This window comes from Sceloporus occidentalis, unplaced genomic scaffold (genome assembly GCF_023333645.1).
Source record: "Sceloporus occidentalis isolate IW3139 unplaced genomic scaffold, rSceOcc1.0.p SCAF_25, whole genome shotgun sequence".
NCBI lineage: Eukaryota > Metazoa > Chordata > Lepidosauria > Squamata > Phrynosomatidae > Sceloporus > Sceloporus occidentalis.
Genome location: NW_028317005.1, coordinates 1,398,902 through 1,424,152, shown reverse-complemented (window position 1 = coordinate 1,424,152; position 25,251 = coordinate 1,398,902).

Sequence of the window (25,251 nt, the reverse complement as noted above, 5' to 3'; positions counted from 1 at the left end):
AGTGAGCTTCTGCTACGTGCTACGTGATGGGCTTGGCAGGACCTGTATAATGTATAGTTAAATAAGCAAGATTTCTCCAAAGCATTAAGTGACCAATACATTATACCGGGCCAGCTCAACCCTTCTTGCTTGAGAAACCTGCTAGTTTTAGTTCTTCGTAATGAATAGTGAAGTTAGATAAAACCACAACTCTCTTCTTTCAGAATAATAATAAAAAAGATTTCCTGTGCATTATTACAAAGTCTTGTTACAACATCTGTTCTTTACAAAGTGACCATAACTATAGATGTCTATAGCTGCTAAAGGTGGATGTTTAACATCTAACTCAGGACGAGTGGGCCCATGCGGCAGTTCCAGTCCTTCACCGGCTACCGTGTAGCCGCAGGCTGAAAACAAGTGGCTGCGCCTGTAAAAGGGTAGGATATGGCTGTGTGGCTCTTAAAAGCAAAAAGTAAAAAAAAAAAAAATTATATGTAATACACTCCTAAAGTTACATACAAATAGCAAATTGCAACCCAAATGTTTTGCGTTGATTGCCTTGCATTTTATGCAATTATAATTGCTCTTGTTACGCTGTGTTAAATATCTCCCTCATTATAAATAGGTAGTGTTACACACTGGAAAAGTGAATTTAGTGTTATTTGCATTTGTTTGTCTTCATAAATAGGAAAGAAGACTTATTAGAAACATTTCCTGAGAAGACACATAATTGCAAATTTAGTCAAGATTAAAGGCATAACAATATAGATAATTGCATGCAATTTGCTACAAAACACAACAGAAGGTTTTATGAATTGTTTACATTAAATATGAAAACAATTATAGAAAATATTGTTTTATTTAAGATATGATTCATCAACAGCAGCTATGATGTACTTAACTGTCAGATGACAGTAAATGCATGCTCAGAGTTAAAGTGAAGAAGGCTTTCCGTGCGCTATGGCTGCTCTGATACTGCTATGTTAATGAGATATTATAACAATTTGTGTAAAAAAAAAAGTAGGTTAAAAAAGAAAGTTCAATGAGGCTTCCTTATGGCGAAGCATAATGGATAATAAATTTGTTTTACAGAGCAGCCTGCACTATATCACACCTGCAGGGTTTACATAACAGATGCTTTTAAAGAAATGTTTTTCGGCGGAAGGAGAAAATGGGTTGAATATCAGAGGTGTATAAGCACAGGGAGCTGCCATTAAGCCCCTTCTTCTCTACATTACACGGCAGATGTAATTATTGTTCCTGGGAACTTTACAGGACAGGAGATCCAGAGCTAATGGCGGAGTCAGTTTCACGAGGTGCAGCTGCACAGTAAGGTTTGGAGGGTAAAGCTAGCTGTGGACAAGCACGGGGCTAGCCTTGGATTAATGCATTAAATTGGTTAGGGTTGGGAGGAGAATAGGACATGGCATGGCCGAATACTAACTTGGCTATACTGCCATGGAGTAGGATGAGAATTACCCGGAGACCCAGGGAAGCAGCACTACCCTCGGAATCTCCAGGCCAGTCCCAGAAAGTTCCCAGGTATGCTAATCGAAGATTCATTTTGATTCATTTTAAGATACAAGTATAAACAGCAAATCTGTAATATCACATAGTTACATCAATGTGGTTATTCTTCACTTCAAAAAAAAAGCTTCCTGCAGTTCTTGCATTGCTTGATAGCTACCTTTATATATTACTGCACCACAGAAAAAGACAGGGTAAATTAGTCATCACATACAATTAAGAATCTAAAATTTGGTCTTACAGCAAGTTCCCAAGACAGATTACTATAATTTGTTATGTATGCTGGGTACCAAGCTAACTGCAAATCTAACAAGTAGGTTATGAGATTGATGATCACAGATACACAGCGTAATGACAAATGCTTCTTGGAGTTGCCTTACCCAATCTAAGCTTCCAGCTTTTTTTTTAATGTGCATTCTGCCAACAACATATGTTGAAAATCTGTCTTATTAGTACTAGGCACATTTTTTAACTTAAACATCTAAAATGCATGGGGCTATTTATGGAACAAAATGGAATCAGTAGAATTAGGACACTAAGACATACAATTGAGTGGACTTGAACCCATTTGGAAATTGAACTTTTGATGGGTGGAACCATCTTGGCGACTCTAGCTTATGGACCTTAATGGAAATAAATGAGGGTAATAATGTTGAAGGCTGTGAAAATAGCAACTTCTCATTGGTCAGTGGAAGAGGTTTCTAGAGAAGTCACATTTTCCCATAGATTTTGTTACTTGAGTAAAGCTGAATCCTACTGAAATGAGAGCATGCTTGACCTTGCCTTTTTTATATGGCACAAGGGTAACCCTCTACTAGATGTGCAGGACAGGACACTCATTGTACTCAGGTAGTAAGCCCCCAAAAGCAGGACCCCTTTCTTCTTCTTCTGTACTAGTGTATTAGGTCTGTGTGTGTTAATGTTAATGTTGCATATTGTTAATTTTAATGCTACTGTTCATTTTGTATTCTCCCCTCATTGTAGTCCCATTACAGAATCTGCTGGCAATAAAATGTAATAATGATATTTACTTTGTATTAGTAGCCTAAACTGTAAACTCCTGGTTTACAAGGAGTGTGTCTAGAATGCCATATATTTAGGGGTACCACAAGAAGGTGGGCTTCATTATCTAGCTTCACCCCTGTCCAAATGCTTTTCATGAGCAGAGATGTCAGTGGTTTCCTTGTTTAGGATGCCCTATGAACTATTACAAGGCACATAGACCATGCGGATTTGGGAACATGGAGGCCGATGTGACACAGAAAAGCTATGGTCTGCATATTGTATACCATTTAATATAACCCCGATAATTTCATAAAAAGTATGTCTGACAGTAAGTTCATACAAGCATTACCCCCCAAAAAAATATCTGTACCAATGCAACATAATTCAGTCACTATTGATGGTTGTTCATATATATTATTCTATAGTCTGCTTGGTGGGAGCTTGAATAATGAATTAGACCAGTGGCCCCATTAAAACCAGTGGGTCTGCTACTTTGCTCCATATACTTCAAACATCTTTTTGAGCTTGGGAACACAAAAATAGTCCTTACATCAGCAATCTACAGAATAAGAAACTTTTCTGTTGCATAATTATGTCATAAGGGCATAATAATATAAATTAAATGAAACATTGGCCGAGTGAAAAATGATACCCCCCCCAAAAAAAACCCAACATATTATTGTGTAGTACCAGCTTTCAGGTAGTGACTGCTAAAAAAAATTATCTCGGAAATAGCCATTGCTCTCTGCTTGATCTGTAACTTGTACTGTGGGGAAAAAGAAATATTACATAGCAGTCAGGAGAAAAAATGTTCTCCAAGATAATATGACATAAATAAGTGTATCAGTGTTCCTTCAGTGATTAAATGTTATTATTGATACATAAAATTCCCCGACAATACACTAGGGAATATAATACCATCAGCATTATCTCGGTGTGTTATGAGTAGATTTGCTATTTTGATGAGTTTCTTAGCATGGTTTTACACTGAATAAAAGAGATTAAAAAACGTCGGAGACAGCAGAGAAAATGGCCCATAAGGTCACCAACCTTTAAAGAGACAGCTTGAATGTGCCATCAAGACAAACACTGTTATTTCTTAGTAGACAACCACAGCATGCATGCCACTTATTGCTAATTAAAAAAATTATCATTTATACACTTACTTTATTACAGCCTTAATACAGAAGATAATGACACGGGCTAAATAGTGACAAGAGAGAAAAATGTTAAAACGTTATAATTTAAAACTAGAAGGTCAGATGTAATTTAACAAAGTTTTGCTATACTGAGAGGCTAGTAGATAAGAGGAGCTGCTACCAGCATTGTTGGAGGCTAATGCAATAAGGGAATTGAAACATGCATGCGCATATGGCTATACTAAATCTAAGATGAGGACCAAGGCGGGGGCCTCCAAGCAGCTTATCAGTGCCATTCTAAACACCAAACAGCCTGTTTGTGCCATCTTTGCCCCAGCTTGTCAGTGCCCTCAAACAGCTTATCTGTGCCATCTTTGCCCCAAGCAACTGGTCTGTGCCATCATTATCTCAAACAAATTGTCTGTGCCTTCTTTGCTGCTTCTCCTCCACCACATACATTCTGGCACACATATCTAAGCACACTTACACAAATCACACTCACTTACTCATACTAACACACATGTACACATACATGCTCACACACACAATTACATATCCATGCTCACACAGACAATTACACATCCATGCTCACACTACTAAACATCTATGCTCACACACACACACACACACACACACAACTACATGTCCATGTTCCCATACATATATTGGCACAAATGCATATACATACATCCCGCCTGCCACCGCTTACCTCTCACCTCTCCTGCAGCTTTCAGGCAGCCTTGGTTTCACAGTGGGGTCACTTGACATGTGACCCTGATACGTTCCTGTCTCCCTATGCCGGTTCAAAATAGTTTAGAAATGGCCCTTCTGACCTAGAGGCACAGCCCCCTAGATGCACGGCCACTGTAAAGGAAGCTTATAGAAAGAAAAATTATCCGCCTGCATTTGTGGGGACTAGAGAAACATTTTATATTTTTCAAAGGTTGACCTTTTCCATTTGAGTTAAGTGTCTTTGCCAGAAGTTAAAGCTGTGAGCTTGGGCTGTGTCATGAGCAAAGTTTAACAAGAGTCTATATTTCAGATAGATTCTGAATGACAGTCTAAACGTGTGGGTGCATTAGGGGTCATGTGTTCCCTGATTGCTATCACAGCCTTTCTGTAACTGCTTTGACACTTATTATTTTTTTACACATGCCCTTTGCCGGAAAGGTTCAATGGCAGATGCATATCATTTGAAGGTTAAATCTCTAAAATGCTTTTGTTCTAAACTCAAATGAAAGATTCAGGAACATAACACGCAATGTCAATATTATTTATCAATTATAACGCACAAGCGTGTACCACAACCGTACAACACACCAGGGTTACAAGGTAGTTGGCATACAGTGAAACATTGCAATAAGGTAATAATGATGGCATAGTCTGGTATAGTCAGGGACAATCTGTATTTGCTGTAAGCACCGTGAAATGTTTTGTTATACACCGAGACTTGCACAAGGTCTTTAGACATACATTCTTTTATTATAATTCACCTGGAATTCACAAGGAAGTAACTTTCAGGTCTGTTTAAGGCGGTAGGAAGGCTGGATCTCTCTTTACAGCCCTGGAGAGCTTGACAATACCATACAGGGTAAGGGTCACATTTGTGATAAATTATTATTATGTTATTTTTGTTATTTTATGTATTGTTAGATGTTTTTCCATCTTCTACTGTAATTCAACCTTGGAAGGTATAACTCATTTTTGGGAAACATCTACCTGCATTGTTTTATTAAACTGTGTAGAACGATCAATGGAGGCAGTAGAACCCAATTGCGGAGGTTGGATACCAGAAAGCCAAACACTGGGGGAGGGTGGCCCAGGACAAACTGCTGACAACAAAGATGGACCTCTAAAGCCGAATCAAGCACCAAGGATGAGCGGGCCAAAACAGTAATCGTAAGAGATAGCGATGCCGTGGATCATAGCCGAGTCAGCAACTGAAGCACACTGGACAGGAACCAAGCCCAATTAGCAGACTAGAGTTGCGTCTACTACCCCATTAAAGGGCAAGGAGGAAATGTAGGCCCAAAGTTTAAAGAGAGGAATTCGCAAGGAAACAAGATTAATCAGAGGTCACTGAGTCCTCTTTAAGGACTGGTGATGTAATTCATCCTTAAGGGATCTCTATCCACATTGCACTGATAACTGTGCCAAAGAAATTAAACAATAATAAAGAAATAAATAATAAAATTAAAAAATCCCTGACATCCCATTGCCCTAGCACCACATGTAAACATTATAACCACCCTGTTCACTACCCCAAACCCATTAAACCAGAAGTATTAAAAATACCACTCTATAGGGTATTATGTAAGACACAGATGCGGCCTACTAAAATATAAAAAAAAAAAATTGGTATGGGAAGGATTACATTTTATTTGGTTTCAGGTCTTATGTTATATTCAGGATACCTTTATGCCCAGCTAATGTTCTTCTGGCTCAAAAATGGTCAAGTGTCAGTTGAAAGAAACATGATGATGAGGCTGAAGCAACTTACAGGGTTGCATGCAAACTTTATCCAAACATACCGGTACTTTTTCTAATAAATATTTTCTTAAGGGTATCTAGGGAAGCACAGTTCTGCTTACTGGGCTGTTTGGGTCACGCTCCCAATCTTGCTGTTTTGTTCCAAGTAATCATTTGGGATAAAGGAAAGTTTGGTCTTTGTAAGAAATATTCCTCTTCATAAACATTAGAAGTTCATCCATTTGTGGACGTCACCAGGGAGCCCATTGTCAGAGTTTTGTGAAATATTTACATTTTTAGAAATGTTAACAGTTAATGCTGCAAATGTCTCCTTTCAAGAACATAGCAATCCAGATGTTTTACTTGTTCAAGTAATAAACATTGGCTTTAATAATACTGAGATTTTGTTAAAAATAACATATATCTTGGAAAAAAACAATAGTATATTTATTTTAAAATGCCACCTTCAGTAGACATATTAAGTTTGAATTGTTTTATTTCTTGATAGGAATTCATTTTGGAAACATTGACCCGTTTTACAGTATAAGGGAGCCGAGTGGACATCGGTGGATGGTTCTAACAGAGTATTGTAATTGATTTCCAAACTAGACACTTATTGCACATTTTGCTGACATCGTATTATCTGAAGTATAGATAGGAGCACAGGGGGGATGTCATCTTAAATGTGTGTAGTAGTATTTGTATGTTTTGGTACTTAGCAAATGTAGTTTTACTAGTGGTAGCCAATTTGGAACAGGCAGTTTGGGTGGTTTCATTGTAGCCCATTTCAAATACTTCGAAACCTCAATTTTAATAACATTTTCCTTATTTCAGAACACAAACTATGGGTCTATACACTGTAGTATATTCTTCCCACCAACCTGAAAATAGCCGACTTATTTCTCTTTTGTCTGTCATTCCAATGTTGAAGATGTATTTTCACCAAGATTATGGAAAATACCCTGAATTATTGTGCTATACAGAAGCAGATTTCAGATAACAGGACATCTGATAGACAGTGACATAAAAATAACATAACCTGGGGAAGCGATATAATAGCCTCTTAGATGGGAAAGTGCTTGTTTGGTACAGCTTATTATGACACTTTGTCAGTGGAAATTGTAGGGCAGAAATATTACTTTTATTGTGGAATAGATGTGTAAAATAGTAGACCTGAGAACACGTTCTGGGTAAAGTATATGCCAGCTATAATACCCAATTAGAGACCACATTATTTTACCTTTTTGTTAAGCATTTTTCCCAGATGAATTAGTGTGGAGTTAAATATTACATCGATGTACACCGCAATCAACCAGCTTACATCAAACAATGTCGGATAAGTAAGTATGGCATCATTAGCATTGAAACGTGCAGGGTAGGGACATGCATATTGACAGGTATATCATGTGTAGACCCTTACTAATTTATACAGACTCTGCAGCTGAAGTGTACTGGGGATTAGAATGCCTGACTTTAAAAGGACAGTTTAATGTCTATAGCTTCTGACCAACAAAGAATGCACCCTTCCACATGTTAAATCAGTGGCAGAATCTCATTAAGATTAAGAGGAACTCCAATGTGAGCCAGAGCTGAAGCTGACTGGCAGTGACTGTACCACATGGACACAATAGCTAAACAAGACTGTAAGCCAAAAAGCTGGGGAGACGAGAAAGATTCTTCAGAATCTCTCCATTCATATGATGGCTGTAGTGTCCCTTTAAGGCCAGCATGCGGTAAAAGATATGCATGACATGCTACCCTCTTACAATTAGTATCTAGCCTGTGGCCGCATGCGTAATGGTGATATTGGCCACATACCGTATTTGCTCGATTATAAGACGACCCTGATTATAAGACGACCCCCCAAAATCTGAATATTAATTTATGAAAAAAAGAAAAAGCCTGAATATAAGACGACCCTATAGGAAAAAAGTTTTACCCGTAAATGTTAATTCATGTAAACTATGTGAACATTTTTTTTTTAATAAAAGCTATGATTGAGAAAAATATTTAGTTTTTATTTCCTTTTTTTTTTCAACCTGCCCCCCCAGTCTGCCCCCTGGCTTGCCACTCTGCCCCAGAAATGCCTTATACCCCCTATATGCCACTGCGCCCCATGATATGCCTTTTAACAAATTTGCCCCCCATTTAACACTCCCTCCCGCTCCCTCCTCCAAACTTAGCTTCAGAGTCCCCGGTGCGTAGTCCGGGCAGTGTGTAGAGCTCTACGTGATTCGTGTAGACAACTTCCGCTGCAGCTGGGAGGAGGTGCGGTTAGCAGCGGGGGTTGTCTGCGTCCATCGTGCAGACATTCCCCGGCTGTTAGAGATCATGGGGAACTCAGACAACCCCCGCCGCTAACAGCACCTCTTCCTGGCTGCAACAGAAGTCATCTACGCAAATCGCGTAGAGCTCTACACGCTGCCCGGTGCTTAGTCCAGGCAGCGTGTAGAGCTCTATGCGAATCGAGTAGAGCTCTACACGCTGCCCGGACTAAGCACCGGGGACGCAGAAGTACCGGTAAGTTGGGGGGGGGAACAGGAGGATCCAGGTCCCCTGCATCGCTACTGGGGATCTGGATCTTAGTCTCATAGTCAGACGTAGTTGAGGTCTGATTATAAGACGACCCCGATTATAAGACGAGGGGTATTTTTCATTTGCTCTGGAAAAAACCTTGTCTTATAATCGAGCAAATACGGTACTTAACGGTAATATTGGCCACATAAGAATCGGTAAAGGTATGTAGGAGGTGCCATCAGCACCAGCCCACCAGGCATTTGTGCCTCATAAGCAGGTCCCAAAAGCCAGAAAACTAAGATCAATAGATAGATAGATAGATAGATAGATAGATAGATAGGTTAAGAGAATGTTTTTGCTTCCTTCTAACTGGATACATGTTTTTTTGAGACTTAACTTCCACTTCAACAAAATGATGAGTTTCCCTCAGCTACTGTTCCCTTTTATATTTCTGAGACTCCCAGTCCCTCATCTCTTTTATTCAGACACTGTATGGACACACACGCTCATTATAGTGATACGTTTAACAATTACCCCTCATTAATTCTACTTCATTCAGAGTGGGAGTGCGGTATGTGTTTGAATTGTAAAGTCCATAGCAGTGTCTGAAAGGTCCTCCCTGGGTTTTTATGGCATTAATTCAAAGTGGAAACCAGCCGGGACCTTTTCATCAACAAAACAGCTACAGTTTAGCTCTCTGAGGACAGCCTCTCAGCTTTATCTTCCTTTGATTTTCAGCATAGTTTTATCTAACGTGCTACGAGACGTAGTATGTTTCTGTAACCCGTACATGGCAGTGCATAGGGTCTGATTTCGGTAAATTAATACTATTAATTAATACTGTTCTCGGTACTTATGGTGATTAGGGAAACTCGATAGCAATTAAAACATACCTTTGTCAGTATGTTGGGTAATTTCTTTTAAAAGAAACATTGGTTTATAAGCAGTGTTCCCTCTAAGCTGTGCGCTTTTTGAGAGAGCGCACACGTCCTAAAATTGTGCGCACAGTACCTAACGGGGAGCTGGGGGGGGTGGGCAGTCTGTCCAGGATGCTGTCGAGGGTGCCCTCCAGGGTGACGCTGGCACTCCTCCAGAGACGGACAGTAATCTCCGTCGCTGGAGGAGCAAGCTCGGTTGGGGAGATCAAGGATCTCCCTCCAACTGGCTTAAAATCAATCAAGGGAGCGGGAGGTCTGTTAATGCAGACCTCCGATCCTGCTCCCTTGCGATGCGCGTGGCAACTGATGCTGTGCGTCGGGATTTGATGTCATATCCCGGCGCACAGCACTGAAGCCACGCCCACCGTCTTCACTGCACCGGAAGGACAGGACACAGAAGAAGAAGAGGCAAGAGGAAGAACGAAGAGGAGTAGGAAAAGTAACTAACAGAGGAAAGGTAGGAGAACATTGAGAACAAGTGAGAGTGGATTAGTAAGTGTGTGAGAGTGATGGGTGTTATGATGTAGTTTATGCTGAATGTTTGTGAATGAGTGTGTGATAGCATGGATGTGTAAGTGTGTGTGGGGGGGTAGCATGGCATAGGGAGGCTGTAATCACATTCATATGATGCCCAGGTTCCAGCATGTACTGGCTGCCTGGGCATGATATGAGTGTGATTGCTGTTAGAAAATATATATATATATATAATATTGTTGTTGGGTTTTTTTGTCCAATTTTGGTGTGTTATTTTTAATAAAGTGTTTTTTTTTTAAAGGGGGGGGTCATTTTCAGTTGCGGTCAAGTGAATGCTGAATTTTTGGTCCAGAATTTTAATTTCGCTGCATCCCTATATAGTGTACTAAGCCAGACACTGAGGCGGTAAGCCTACACCACATCAATGTTTGGCTTAGTATATAGTGATAAGGGTTAAGCTACATTATTGGCAATGTCTGGCTCAATGTATAGTGATAGGTGTTGTGCTGTGCCTCAGTATATAGTAACATAGCAACATAGTTTGTAAGGTTGAAAAAAGACCTAAGTCCATCAAGTTCAACCCTTCTACCTAACCTTCCTATTATTGATCCAAAAGAAGGCAAAAAAAAACTCCTAATTAAGCTACTTCGAATTCTGCCATCAGGAGGAAAAATTCCTTCTTGACTCCAAGAGGCAATCGGATTTCTCCTTGGATCAAGAAGCTCTTAAAGATTAATGTTATTCTGTGTATATGCCTGTATGTCATGACTTTCTAAGAAAATATAGAGGCCCCTTTTGAAGGTATCTAAAGTATTGGATAACACCACCTCCCTTGGAAGTGAATTCCATACCTTTATTGTCCTCACTGTAAAGAATCCCTTCCTTTGTCATCTATGAAACCTGCGCTCTTCCAGTCTCAGAGGGTGACCTCTTGTTCTTTGTATATTTCTGTTAATGAACAGGTCACTGAAGAGCTCTTTATATTGGCCCTGCATATATTTATATAATGTTATCATATCCCCTCTGAGACGCCATTTTTCTAGCGTGTATAATTTAAACTTTTTTTGTCTCTCTTCATAACTAGTATCACCCAATCCCCTTATTAATTTTGTGATAGGTGGTATGCTATACCACCGTCAGTGCGTGCCTCAGTATATAGTGATAGGTGTTATGCTGCCCCACCGTCAATGTTTGCCTCAGTATATAATGATAGCAGTTATGCTGTACCACCGTCAATGAGTGCCTCAGTATATAATAACAGTTATGCTGCACCACTGTCAATATTTGCCTCGGTATATAATGATAGCAGTTATGCTGCAACACCGTCAATGTCTGCCTCAGTATATAGTGATAGGTGTTATGCTGTACCCCAGTCAATGTGTGCCTCAGTATATAGTGATAGCATTTATGCTGTACCCCTGCCAATGGTTGCCTAACGACAGAAGCTATGCAGTTTTTCCCAATAAAAAAAATAATTATATATATATATATATATATATATATATATATACACACACATATCTATATATATATACTGTATATATATATATATATATATATATATATATATATTGATCCTTTATGCAGCCCGGAGCCCCCGCTTGTGATTCGCTCATAATTAACTTTTGCAGTGAAAATGTCTTCTTTAAAATAGACCATGGAGTCAAAAGGGTTGGAAATATATAGCTCCACCGCCCTTGCAATGTGATTTTTTTTCAGCTCCACCAACTTCGCTTTATTTGGACTGTAGAAGCATATTGTGCGCACAAAATTTTGGCTCTTTTGCACAACCACCCAAGAAAAATTAGAGGGAACATTGTTTATAAGTAATTGTGTAGGTACGCGTTATGACTTATGAATGAAAGAAAACTACGACTACTGAGTCATGTCCAATGTTAATAAACATTAAGCAAGACAGTGCTACATGAAAGCTTGCAAGAACAGCGCCCTCGTCTCGTTCTGTGCCAATACACATATGTTAATGTTATCGCCACTTTCAATTGTATTCTATTGTAACAGTGCTACGTAATCACTGGTTCCCCTACGCTTTAAATTCTCCTGATTTTATGCCCTAAAATGTATTTTCCAGTGGATATTTTTTTTTATCTTTCTCTGATACTCTTGGGATGGTCATACTGCAACTCACAAGCTTTTGGTCTTCACTCCTATAATCCTCAGAAAGTCTCTATATATCTGGTCACAATCAAATCTGCAGGTATTTCAAAGGGCTGATCTATCATATCCTAGATAGATACGTGTCAGATAAAGACATAAAATGTGATCAAAGTATGAGCGGTGTAATAATTCTGGTTTTATCTTTAGAGAACTTTACTAAGAGAAAATATCTGTCTGTCTGCTCTTACTGAACAGTATCTATCTATTAGATCTTGTTTAGTCCAGCTAAGTTACTGCTGAGGAAATTCTCAGTGTTAATGTTATATTTTTGTTAACCTGTGAAATGTTTTTAGGAAATTCTGTTTTAGCTTCATTAATGCCTGAGGAAGGGACCTAACTTGGTCTTGAAAGCTTGCAATTAAACTCTCAAGTAGCCAATAATGGTATCGTTTTAACTATACGTTTCTCCTGTTTTACCACGGCGTGGGATTTAATGAGAAAACATTTTATGTCATATTGGTCATGAAGCTAACTGTCACTGAATTTACTTTGACATGTACTTTTACCTACTTCTATTTCGTAATGTTCTATGTCTGTGTTCAGTAAACCAGGAGCTCTCCAAGTCCTGAACATTTCTTTTTTAAGTTATATACACTATATACACTGACTGTGCTATGTGTATATACTGTATATATATTAATGATACCCTATTTAAATACTATGTAATGAATAAAATAATGGCAGAATTTCTGAAAATATACTTTTAATAATATTTGTTTTTAGGTCTATATGTCTAGGTACGTTGCCATGGTTTGTATTTCTGCAAAATAAATTATTTTATCAAATCTTGATAATCTAGCATTGTTTGTCTCCAAATGGTATCCTGGCAGCTCAGACAAGTTAGTGTAAGTGTGTGTGAGCGTAGGATAAAAAATGAGATGGGTGAGTTCATATGAAGTGGCGGAGAGCCACTTGTACTTGCACCCTGGGTCAAAAGTTGCCACCACTTCCCTGCTCAACAAAAATCAATTTCATTATTTGGCAATGGTTGTCAGTGTTCAGATACCACATTCTAAACCATGTCTGACTTTTAATCTGTTTTTATAGCAGAATATCTGTGCATGTTGGATTCTGTACGCCATTCTTTACTTATTTCAGTCATCTAATTTATAAGGTAATGAGGACCTCAACCATTTGAAATATATTTGATTGTATTTGTTAAACAAAAGGTGGTGAGAGCAGAGAAAACATTTTTGTTTTTTTTGTTTTTACAAACCTTTAAAATCGGGGTGAATCATCGAAAAAAGAACTGAATAGTAAAGGAAAAAACTCCTTTGTTTACTAGAGCAACTTTACACTCAGTTACAAGACACATTGTTAAACAACTACACACGCCTAAGGTTTTTCATAATTTTCGTTACTGGCTCTATTTTTTTATAGGTTTGGGAAATTAAAATAGATGCCTCTTTGGAGTATAGAGCAATAAGAAGGTTACCATGGTAACCTTGGATATTAGAAAAATGGATGGGGTGGGGGTTCCAATTCCAAAAGAGACAGAACATAGTACACAGCGAAGCAGCCTCATATAGTATGCGTTTCATTTATATAGGTGGAAATTGCATATGACACTTTTACACTCAAGGCAAAGTATTATTAAATGTTTGTTCATATCAACATTAATAGCCTGTTTATCATACTTACACCAAATAATTGGATCTGTTAAAAAAAGAGTCATTATTTATGCAATGTCTATAACAGCAGACAGTCCATAATCGAGCAAATTCATGCAACAAACATGGAAGTGGTGCATTTATTTTATTTAAAACATTGCTTGAATACTCCCTGGTATTGTTAGTAGTGCAGTAACAAGCTAATTATTTAATGCTTTGTAATTACTCAATTTAAAACACTTAATTTTTCATAATTTGTGTGAGTGCAAAGCGATTCCGTGTGGGTTTCAGCTCTGCTAAGCAAGGAAGGTGATATATGTCTAAGGTAGACTTGTACACTAAATAATCCCATTAAATGAGATTAGGTAAGCAAAAATAATATATATGTAAAAAACAAAACTTAATGTACACCATTGGAAACATATTTTAGCTTACTTTTCTTGGTATCTTCATGAATATTCACCTTGGTTTTGTTATTCCTGCCCTATTAAGTTACTGATTGTTGTTTATTAGCTCAGACATTCTTTTCAGGCTATGTTAAGAACCTTTAGGAAAGGAAATTGATTAGATTACTATTACTTTCCTTAATTTATACAGTGCCAACAATTTACTATTACAATTACAATTTACAAAGTCCTATAAGGCAGATCTCGGATGCAAGAAAACAAGTTTTTAAACAAAATACTTCCAGTTGCACTTATCAATGTACAATATACAGGTAGTTTTCATTACCACATTTAATTAAGTTATGCTATAAATTCCTCTAACTTTTGAACAGGCACAGATCTCTGTCACTTACTCCCTCTTGTGGCAGCTTTGTGAAGTGTTGCAAGTGGCCATGCAATGGAAGAAGCACAGGGAAAGGCTGGCGGTTTTTGGTCCAGAGGGCGGTTAGAGCTGAATGGACCCTAGCTCCCCCAATAACTAACATACACACTAGCACACTAACACTAACAAACACTTACACATCATACTCGCACCAATACACACATACACACTCAATGTAAGACAAAATTGCATGTATACACTCCCTCTAAAGCATACTCATTCCGTGACACCTCATCACACTTCACACCTCACCAGGCCTGGAGCTGTTCCTTATTGCTGCCCCCACACAGTGTGAGCAGCCATGCTGTTTATGTGGGGTCACGTAATATTGTGTTACATGACCCTACTGTGCACCTGCCTCTGCGAGAGGGCAGCTCCAAGTCAGACAAGGCCCACCCCTGGAGAAGCACACATTTCTTGACTGTTGTGGATGTTCTTTAAGAACATATGTTTCTGTATTTGTTCTCTTGCCAGAAAAACAGTGTCTTTACAATTTGAGTCTGACTCCATTACACAAAGGGCATTGTGACCTATTTTACATGCGGTTTTTGTAGCATCATGTCACACACCATTCTGACCATATATCGCCAGGTGAGCTAACATACTACAATGCATGTAGGTGTAGTATACCTAACCAAACATGACTTTTTACATCATATTAAATATTCAAGTACATATATTTTTTCAAATCTAGTAATATTCACAAGAATGTAGAGGCAGTTTCATACAAATTTGGATCATTTTTCTCAGTTTAAAAAAACCCAGTGAAGAATTTTCTAAACACAGAAGGGGTCACTGTAAGGCTACGCATCTAATGATATATATCACCAACTAAAACACACCCCACAGGCAATGATGGAAAAAATTCCTGGAAAAGTATATTGCATTTTCTGTAGTGCTGCTTCCTACTTAATCATTTGTTCATTTTCATCTGGGAATTACTCTTGATTTGGGGCTCTGGTTTTCTGCAATTTCACATGACTGCTTGGGTCGTAATTGGAATCCTTGGAGTTTAGGTATTGATGGGATTACCAAAATTGCACATCTGCCTGAAAAATCCTGAAAAAAAGAATCATGGTTCTTTGTATCTAAAATGAATTTTCTTCTGTTATGGAATCTTTAGAGGCTTATAGCATACAATCATTTGCAAACTCCAACAAGCAAAACATTATAAATAAGCGAGGAAAGTCATGTATATAGAAACAAAGAATTATATGTAAAGACAGTTAGATTATCTCACATCCAAAAAACATAAACTGAGTTATCTTCCTGCATTGGATAGCCTAATGGCTGTCTGGAATGTGCTTGCATCTTAATGGCTGTTCTCCACCTCCCAACATCTCCAATAGCTGAAAAGGGACACTTTTATTTTTGGGGAATATGGTTAAATGTGTATCGATGACGAGGCTTTACCAACACTTTGTTTGTATAAGTAAAGGGGGGCATTTGGGAAGTATGCTGTTCCATGCATCCATCACTAAAACTGAAATATATTGAAAAATTTCAGATGGGATTTTTCAACCTCAGGTTTTAGCCATCTCGACTCAGCCATTAAATCCTCCCTTCTTGAGCAACTAAGCTGGTCTCACACATGCCTAATATACATGCCTAATGCTTTATGGATCTGATCCTATATGTTTTGGAAAGTGGTTTTTTTACCCTCTGGTGCTTTGTACCTCCTTCCATCAAAGACTGGACAATCTGCCTATGCACCAGGAACAATGGCGGGCAATTCCTGGATATACACATTCAGTACAATTTTTTTTCATTGGCCTCAGTGGTTTCTTTGGTTGTTAAGTCTAAATACTTTACACTGCAACAGAATTTTACCATGCACAACAATTTAAGGGATTTCTACAGTTGTGTGACAAAATAGAAACCACACCACCACCTATATAAATAACACAGCTTCTCAGAGGCACACAACTACATGGCCCTTGATCCAATATATATTAAGTTTGCAACTGACCAGTATGTTGACAATGGATCACATGAATAAAGATTTTCCCTAGGGTCTGTAATAGTCATATATAGTAACAATATTTTTCCTAAAAAGGTCATGACTTTACAAACGCACTTTTATTTACTGTCATAAACAATAAAGCCTTCCTTTTCCCGGCTCATACAGCTTTTTTTTATTATAAGGGACTGCTGACCAAATTGAAAATAAATCGCTGTAAAAAGGTGACTTTCTTCTTTTACCTTGGTAATTGGAAAGCTGTTATTGATCTAAAGTCCTACTCGTATTGACTTGCAAGCATGACTATAGACTGGTAGTATCACTCAGTGCATGACAATCTTTATTGAGAGCAATCTGTTGTGAAAAGGTATGACTTGCCATACCCCTAGCATCAACTGACTTTGGAAGGCCTCATTTATTCATCTCTTTCAGTAAAAGACACATGGCAAAAGTAAGTATTATCAGGGATATATATATTCAAGGCATAGTCATCCATCACATTCATTATTGAACAGTCACATAGACATGTATTTATTGCTGTTTTCTGTCGTACATAGGTTATTCTCACATTCTTTATCAAAACGGTGTCAGATCTGTTCATACTGTTAACGTAAAAGCATACCTCCCAAGTGTCCCTCTTTAGGAGGGATAGAGCCTTTGTGGGACCCATATCCATCTGTGCCTCTATTAGCATACCTGGGAGCTCTTGGGGTTTAACCCAGAGTCTCTGGGAGGAACTGCTTCTTTGAGTCTTTGGGTCAGTCCCCTCTCTCTCTCCAGGGTAGGGGAATGGTGTTTAGCCATGTCCTTTCGCTACCCAATTCCACTCCCAGCCTATGTGTCAGACTCATCATATCTCAGCCCTTACTGGATGTTCAGAGCGCAGGAGTGTAAGAACGCACACAGTAATAGACACACACTTCACAAATGAGACAAAAGCTGAATGTTTGAATATAGGTATATTACACAAAGCAGATACATCTCACCATAAGCAGCAGAGTAGGAGGCATATCAAGTATACAGACTGCTGGGGAGTACAAAGTTAGAATAGTCCAGGTAAGAATCCAATAGGGTCTGGGACGGGTAGCAAGCAAAAGGAATAAATCCAATAGGCAGTCCAGGTCAAAAAGGTAAGAGGCAGGCAAAAGGGTAAATCCAATAGGCGGTCTGGGTCAAAAAGGTAACAGGCAGGCAAGATGGTAAATCCAAGAGACAGATCCAAAGTCTGGCCTGAACTATAACTCCAAAGTAACTAAATGAACTCACCCCTCTGCTACTGAGAGGCAGGGTAATAAAGCCTGTTGGTTAGGTCAGGTGTGGTAATGACATAGGCTTCAGGTGAGGGAGGCCTGGATATAGCATAACCAACACAACTGAACATAAATACACAGAACACAGATTCTAAACATAACCAGAGAAGGCATACATGGTACATGACGCCACAAAGGACAGGGTCCAAGGCAAGGAACACAGGATGGAGTGAGGAGCCGAGATCCTCAGACGCTTCTCCTTTAAGCAAGGATAGGATATCTCAACCGGGACATGGGGAGAGGAGAGAGGAACCGAGATTCTCAGATGTATAAGGGAAAGAGGGCAAAGGTATATAAAATGCAGACACACAAACAAAACAGCAAGCTGTGGAGAGGAGATCAACTCCAGACAGATCTCTTAAAGGAGCGGCCACGCCTGGCAGTTTGCATGGCTGGGGCTGAATCCTGACACTATGTCATGTTCCCTGCCCTTGTTGTGGCTAACCCTGCCCTTTACATGGCAACCCACACCCATTGTGTTGCTAGCCCTGTCCTTGTGAATACTATACCCGACCCCATATGAAGCCACTCCCTCAGAACAGGGAAAGCTCTGGTAGCCTACCCTGGGAAGTCCTAGGTATGTCTATCAGTCACAAAGAAAATGAATTTATAAATTAAATCATGTAAATAAAATGTATTCTAATAAATTGAATACATAATCACCAAGTCACAAAGTATCAGTTAATCTCTTCCTCCAGCCACTGCTCTAACAACCTCCTAAAAATTGCCCCTTTTGGCCATTTAAGACATTTACACCAGAAAGATTGGTCTAGGCCATCTTTAAAATGAATGGATCCTGGGCAAGTTTTTCAAAGCAGCTACACAAACCCATCGCCCAAGCACGCTCTCTCAAGGAGACAGAGGTAATGTAACCACTTTGGAGCTCAACATGCTATGGGCATTTTGGTCAATCACGGACTGGACTTTCTGTACTTTAATGATTATTATTAAGGGTTTTTAGATTGCGTTATGATTCTGGTAAATATTTAACTATACAGAAACTACCTTTTTAATGCACATTTCAATGTACTGAAAAAAGATTAGTACCTAAGCTAAGCTACAACATAGACCACCCTGGACTGTTATTCACAAAGCCCAAGACTCTGCAAGTCATGCTGTTTAGCTGTATGTAATAGCTTAGTACATTTGTACAAAAAGCCCTTATAAATACGTTGCTATTCCACCAGAATTAAAGCACTCTTTTAATGCTCAGAAAAATAATAAAACCGTTTTTCTTCTCATTCTAAATGTATATTTTCACCTTTTATGTTTCCTGATCCCTCCCTGGTGTTCTAGTGCTCCCCCACACTTCCTTGTTACAGTCATGTAGTCTTCTGTTTTAGAGCCCGCATTGCAGAATTAATGTGGTTTTTTTGGCCACTACAGGGAATGTATTCATGTTGCTATTAACATGAAGCTCTATTACTACATGACAATACCGACTGCGGTATTTGTTCTTTAGCAACATGCGAGCCCCAAGCTATACCAGAATGGCCTTCATCTTTCCTGATATTTTACGTTGTTGCAGAATAAAGCTTAAAATATGTAACAATACATTAAATAAATGGAGAGGCCATAACATGAATGAGTAATTTGCCTCTGTTTTGTGACATAAAAAGATACTCTTACATAAAACAGTGTATGTTCTATAAAACAATTGTCTGTGTACCAATTTAATTGCTGGTCTCTTGGTAAAATACAATCAATTATTAACTGAATTCTAAAATAAAAGATAAATAAAGTTATCATGTGAACGTATTTATCAATATTTAGTTTTTTCAAATGTATGCTGTTTACATTTAGAATGCAGCACCTTTTGAAGGCTTGGTAAACTATATGTTGGTGATTTTTTAATAAGACAATGTAATGCCTTTGATGTAGTTAAAAAAATCTGTTTATATGGCAAAGATTAAGTACTGTATAAGTGTAAAAATAAAATAAATCAGAATTGTTTGATGAATGAATGGTCCCACCATTGGCTGACTGAGAATAAGGGTGAACAAAGGCCACAGCTGGTTAAGCGTGAGGAGACACGTTTTGGACTATGGGCTGTGTGTGAACAAAATGGGTCAAACAAAAGACACATATATAAGCTTCTCCCCTTGCCCCACACCGTGCCCCTACCCTGGTCACAAGCTTAGTGTGAAATTGAGCCTTTCATTGTTACAACAGGTCTCTAACTTCATTGGGACAGCTGCCATACAGTAAAAGGAGCACTTGAGCTGCCCAGTAACAATGTCCCAGTACCCCTTTTGGCTTCATCTTTGGTCAAAAGTGGATTTGATGTCAGGGAGGGACAGTAACCCTGCCCTAGATGCCAAAGGAGATACCACCTATTATCATCATCAGCTCTGTAGATCATGGGCCCAGTGTGTCACATTCCATTGGATAGATCACTGGATGCAGTGGTACCTACAACCTCTTTCTCCATAACCAGACTGTGTGAATGGCCACCAAAAAGAGTGCTTCACAGGACAGGCAATCAGCCTCCTTACCTAGACTCTCCTGAGGTTTGGTCATAAGACATTGCATGCAAAAAAGGTAACTATTTAGATTAAATCATTTCACATTTTTATTACTAATTATCAGTGAAAGTAAATTACACTAAAAAGGTCAATTACTACTAATAATATATAAGTACAATGTTTATAAAAGAAACACATGAAAGTGTTTTTATCTATCATGTGTACAGCAAAATGCGCCTAAATGTATTTCTTTCTTAGGGGAGGACCTCAAGCATCCTCAGATTTTGTGTTGATCTTTTGTTGCCCCTAATAGCAATAACCTTAGCTAACTGAGCTAACCACAAGGAGACACTCACAGAGAGCTAGCTGAAGATACCTTTGTCTGAAGATAATAAGCTGTCTCCCAGGAGCAGTTTCCATAAACCACAGCAATACCTCAAGAGTACGCCAGCTGCCTGCCTTCTAACCCTGAACATCACAGAGATGTTTCAGTAGGTCTTTGAGGACTTGTTTGTTTGTACTTGGAAGCCCAGGTGACGGCAGATCCCAGAACACTATAATATAAAGAATACCAGGGAACAAACAGAATATACAGTATTGTTTCCCTTTCTATGTCTCCCTTTGGCAAAAAAATAGATCCTTTTTCATTTGATCTGGATTTGCAAGATAATATATTTTATATTTATAAATGTATAAATTGAGGATGTTAGCCTGAATTTTCATGTGGCACTGTTAAAATTGTGTTATACTTCCACTATATTCAATGTAAATACTCATCCGTGGTATTTTTTGCTTCCTTAAGGTTCACTGCTGTTTCTGGACAGAGACATTTACTAATGGTTTCCCACTGGACCCATGATAAAGGGAGACATGACTGTTGGCCTGCCCTAACCATTCTTGCCTGACCTTCTCACCCACTGGGGAACTAGTGTTACTTTTACACATGAACATTCAAAACAGAGGAGATCACAACCTAAAAAGCATATAAGGCATTCGCATTCAGATTCCTGGGTTTCGGCTAGAATAATAATGAGACCAATAAATACACAAAACAAAGCAAGAATTCAGAGCATACCCAACAAACACTATTCACTATCTAAGGCATAAATATTGGGGGATTCTATCACACTGTATGGCCATATATTGCTTAACCCACCACTACGTCAAAGTACCCCAACAATATTGGATATATATTGTATGGGTCAACAAATTTGGTTTGGATCTAGGAGCCAGCCAAAAAATGTAATTTTACACTGATTACACAACGGCATATCAGAGGGCATGGAAGGGGTTAGTTCTGCCAGTTTGTTAACCCACTGCGTGCCGAGCAAATTAAATACCAATCTTACCAAGTTTGGTCTGTTTACAATATTCAGCCATTTGGCTGGTTGGTCCCCTACATTAAACTAATGCGGCTTTCACTAATGTCAAGGAGTGTTCCCACTTTTTCCATCTGTTAGGACAGCGGAGAAGGTCATCTCAGCTTTTCATCTCATTCTTCCTTCTCACTTGATCATTCCACATTGCTTTCTAATTGCATGAATGTAACTCTATGCATGTGATGATAATATGGTAGCCACAGTTTCCACACCATTACAATTTAGTGCCATCCAGCCTGCGTGCCCCACAGGTTTTTAAATAGAAAGTAATAGATCATGCACGAGTCATCTTAAGCCTTCGCATGCTTTTTTATTTTAAACGTAGACTGTTGTATTTCAGACATTTCCAAGAATTATTTTTATGCAAAGGCCCATGAATTTTGAGTCTAATGGTAATGATGGTGATAATAATAAATCTATGAGATTCAGAGAATGTGAGTTGAGTGGTGTGTGTATAATATATGTACCATGGAATTAGAGGTAAAACAAGCTGATAAATGGTGCTGAACTTTCTTTAATGAATAAGATGCTGCTGGTGATTAACTAACTTGAAAAATCTGCTGTTATACCAAGATGATGGAGATTAACATTAAAATGCTTCTATTTTTTGTCATATATCAAATTGTTTCTTAAAGGACCAGTAACCACTAAATAATAAAAAATGCTTTAGAGAAAATTAGCCAGTTTATATTGAGGAAAAGATGCTGATGTTTTGTTTTTAAGCACTCAATGAGCTGTGGCAGTACCATATGCAGTGCAGATGGAACACACTAATTACATGCATACCTGGGAACATTCTGGGTTTGACATGGAGTCTCCTGGTGAACTTTTGCTTCCCCAGGTCAGTTTCTTCCCCCAGGCAAGAGAGCTACTTTTATCTGCACTCACTTCTGCCTACTCCCTAACAAATAAGGAACATATATTAGAAAGTTGTACACCAGTGCAAATTTTCCCCATTAAGCAGTCCTGTTCAGTTTTTGAATCTGATTCCCACAGCCTTAAAGGGACAATCCAGCATCATACTTTAATACAGCATGTACTTCAATGCATATAAAATCTGTGGACGGGGGTCTGTTTAGACTCCTGTGCGCATGAGTGGACATTTTGGGATTGGGTGAGTGGTCCCTCTTTTGGCCCTGAAGCCCCTCGCTCCCTTTAACTCCTCAAAGTCTTTCTTTACCATTACATACCTCCCAACATTTCAAAATGTGAAAGAGGGACACTTTCCACCAGGTGTCCACCATAATGCTGGCTGAGCATCATTGGAAGAGTAGTCCACAACAGCAGAGATTTTTATCCTCCCTCCCAGGACCCTTACACACTGCATTTACACACACCTGCCCATAAACACACATATACACATATAATGCCTTTACACACACATACATGTACACTGCCCTTACACACACACATACATGTATACTGCCCTTACACACACACACATATAAATGTACACTGCCCTTACACACACACATACATGTATACTGCCCTTACACACACACATATATAAATGTACACTGCCCTTAAATACACACATATACACTGCCCTTACACACACATATATACACATACAGGGCCCTTACACACCAGCTAACAAATACCTATACTGCTCATACACACCTGCCCATTCACACACACACACACACACACAAGCTTACAAACACATACATACACATACACTGCCCTTTCTCCCCATCTCTTACCTCTTCCACCATCCTTCAGCCTCCATCCTATATCCTGCATCCTGTGGTGGGAGTGCGAAGTCTGTCACTTCGCTTTACTACTCCCTCATCACTATACGCCGGCTATTATTGCCACAGGGATGACGTCATATCCCCGTGCTCTGCATTATTTGCCAGCGGGTAGTGATTAGGGAGCAGTAAAGTAAGGTCTGAAGTGACAGACTTCGTGCTCCCTAATGTTGAGCCGACTAGAGGGAGATTGCGATCTCCCAGCTAGTCTGCGGCTGCTGATTGGCGGCTGTGCGCCCCCCAGCAGCTGCACCTGAGGTGAGTATGGATCTCGCCTCACCCTTCCTCTGCCCCTGCAAAGCGGGAAAGAGGAAGGGATAGGCGGGACAGAGACCCAAAATCGGGACTGTCCCGCCTAAATCAGGACAGTTGCTATTATGTCAAAATGTTTGGTGGGTATGAGTGTATCCCAATGTTCTACAGCAGGGGTGTCCAACCTGCGGCCCTCCAGCTGTGGCAGGACTACATTATGGGAAATGTAGTCCAGCTGTTGCAGGACTACATTTCCCATAATGCTCTTTCAGCTAAGGGGCTGGCTGAGGAGTATGGGCGATGTAGTCTTGCAGCAGCCGGAGGGCCGCAGGTTGGACACCCCTGTTCTACAGCAATAACGGTTACATTATTGTGCATAGAAACAGCAGAAATGTGTTTATAAATGAGCTTGTGCAAATACAATGTATTACTCATCTCTTAAGTGCCTTACGGCTTTAAAACAACAATACCCCCAAAAACAAAGGTAGGTCTCTTTGGGAATTTTAAATGTTGGGAGGTATGACCATGTGATTATGAGCTCAGTGTAAGGACATAATGTCCCCAGTCTAGCTGTCTACTGCACTCTGGGCCCCATATTAAAGAGCTTGGGGCCCAACAATTTTTTCATCTATTGCAAGTTCCGCTATATTCTTTCATGGTGTCACATCCTGTTCTTATTACATGTTGGCAGCAACATGTAATGCCTCACATAATCTAAAGGCCGGCCACAGGACATCAAATAGGTGCTGCACACATGCAGCCAATGAAGTGCCAATCTCTTGTGATATTGGACAGGACTGTTGACAAGTTGCATATAACTCATGGTGAAGATTGTCCCATTCACATCTGACAATTGGCAAAAAATATAATGCAGCACCCAGCATAATATTGCACATAACACACAACATTAAGATGGGAAAAAGCTGGGCACTTAAGCGCATCTAAACTGACTTAGAATCAGCCATTGCACGTCACAAGATTTCCTTGTTGTTTGGGGGCTTCAGTCCTCTCACCAGTAGAGTACCCTGGTGTAAAAGGGTACACAAATAGATTAAACATGGAGGGAAAGGGAATGGATGGCAATGAGGCAAGGGAAGAAGGAGGCTGAACAGCCAATCAGAGGGAACTATGTGGCCTAAAGCGCTCCCACTCTAGGATATAGTGGATTAACCAAGTAATATACATACCTGCTATAGAGCCGGCTCTTCGCCGCATATTAATCCGGAGCTCATAGGAGCAGCTCAGGCTACGACAATTCAAGTAACTCTACTACAGAATGGGGGCTTAGGGTTTCCTACTGCTCCAGCACCCTGGAGCAATTGCTCCATCTGTACCATGTGCTTCTTGCCCTCACCACATCTACATACCCAGTGTCCTGTATAGGCCAATAGAAACACCGCAAATGCAGCCCGCGAGACCTCGAGGTGCGGCCCGCGTAAGATCGGCAGCCAGGGCAACAGATCTTACGCGGTC